Here is a 1697-nt window from a genome sequence, read left to right as displayed (position 1 = left end):
TTAATATCAAGGGTTTTTAGGCCCGTTACTACACGTTGTCTATCATCGAGTGAATGGGTGTATATGTGAACACCTCCTTTTGTGGACTTCAACAAGTAGTCACTTATTTTTAATTTATCTAAAAATGTACGAGTTTCCTTTAATGTGTGGTCGGGAGCTAGTACGACAGGTGGAATTGGCCCCGGTTGGGTAGTAGGTTCACTTGTTGATTTGTCCTCAGTTGGTAGGTCTGATAGGACCCAAAAGTGGTTACTTAGTTTAATGTTGGCTAAATTATTTACACTGTCTACATTGTTTGATATAGTATTTTTCGGTTTACTCACTGTAACTGTTTTTACTGGTTTAGCTTCCGTTGCCAATTTCGGTTTGCGTGTCTGTTTACCACTTGATCTGTTATTAGTCACTAACGGTGACTGGGCTTTAACGGCCGCAGCCATGGCACTAACCGTCACTTATACCACGAGAACAATAACCGATAGCCTTGTTCACAACGAATGGAGCTGGAGTCTCTTCGATGTTTCCTCTTCGGCTACCAATCCTGAAAAGGTGTATTGATGTAGAGAGGTCGACTTCGATCAAACGCCGTCGCCCTACGAAAAATGTAACAAAACTTAAGAGTAGGATCTCTAAATCTTTCCCCCATGACCATTGTGCCTGCCTCTTCAGTATATATAGATAGGAAGTGATGACGTCAGTGTACCATGTGACCACCACCACTGACTATCGCTAGACTGACGCCTTGGGGTAAATTTGGTATTAAACTATCTATTCGACATCCTAAGGTTCTTAAATTTAAAATAATTTGAAATAAATTTGTTATGTATATATTAGGATCGCTTGGTTCTTTCTTTGAAATTAATATATTTGTGGTTTTGTTGAAACTACAAATGCTTGCAGGTAGCTAGTTTCAATTACTCAAAATTTAATTATTTTATTTTATTAGTACTATTGTTTTTTGTTTTTTTTTAAACTTATTTATCCATTCAAGTGTTTCCTGTAACCGGTTTTTTATTATATTTTCCTTTGATTCTATGTGTTAGTCTTATTCTCGTAAAATGTATCTATTTGTTTGTTTTTGGTAAACTGATCTACTGCTGTGACTATGATGATACTTACATTGCCGTCTAATATTGAATTTGTTTAGCGGGTCACTGAAGAGGATCTAGGAGGGTGAATTCCGGAGAGCGAATTTGTTTATCGAGTGAATTAAAAATTGTGAAATGGTGAAATTGGAGGAGCAGAAATGAGAAAGAAAAATAGGAATGAATTGAAACATTTGTATTTGTTGTACAGATCGAAATTGATTGTAAAAGAAAACTGTTGGAAAAAAAATATTGTTTATTATATCTTATTATTATATCTGATTATACCATGTATGTGTAATTTATATATGTCCGATTACGGATTGATAAGTATGCTGTGTGAGATAGCAACCTGATGTATTTAGGCAGCAAGGATAAATAAAGTATTTCTCTCTCTATTAGTAAAACTTTTGTATAGAAATTATTGCACCTGACAAGAGATTTTATTTATGAAAGAACACAACACATTAACTGAAACTTATTTATTTTAAACTTGTTTATTACTTTTTCATAATTTTTTAGTTAGTTATTTCAATGATTCCAGGAATGATTTAGAGTAAAAAAGAATGGGATGAAATCATATCATGTATCATTTTATTCATCAAATATACCATT

Source organism: Halyomorpha halys, unplaced genomic scaffold (assembly GCF_000696795.3).
Source record: "Halyomorpha halys isolate HHAL.00 unplaced genomic scaffold, Hhal_1.1 Scaffold572.1, whole genome shotgun sequence".
Taxonomy (NCBI): domain Eukaryota; kingdom Metazoa; phylum Arthropoda; class Insecta; order Hemiptera; family Pentatomidae; genus Halyomorpha; species Halyomorpha halys.
The sequence above is the reverse complement of the archived record's forward strand: the minus strand, read 5'-3'. Positions refer to the sequence as shown.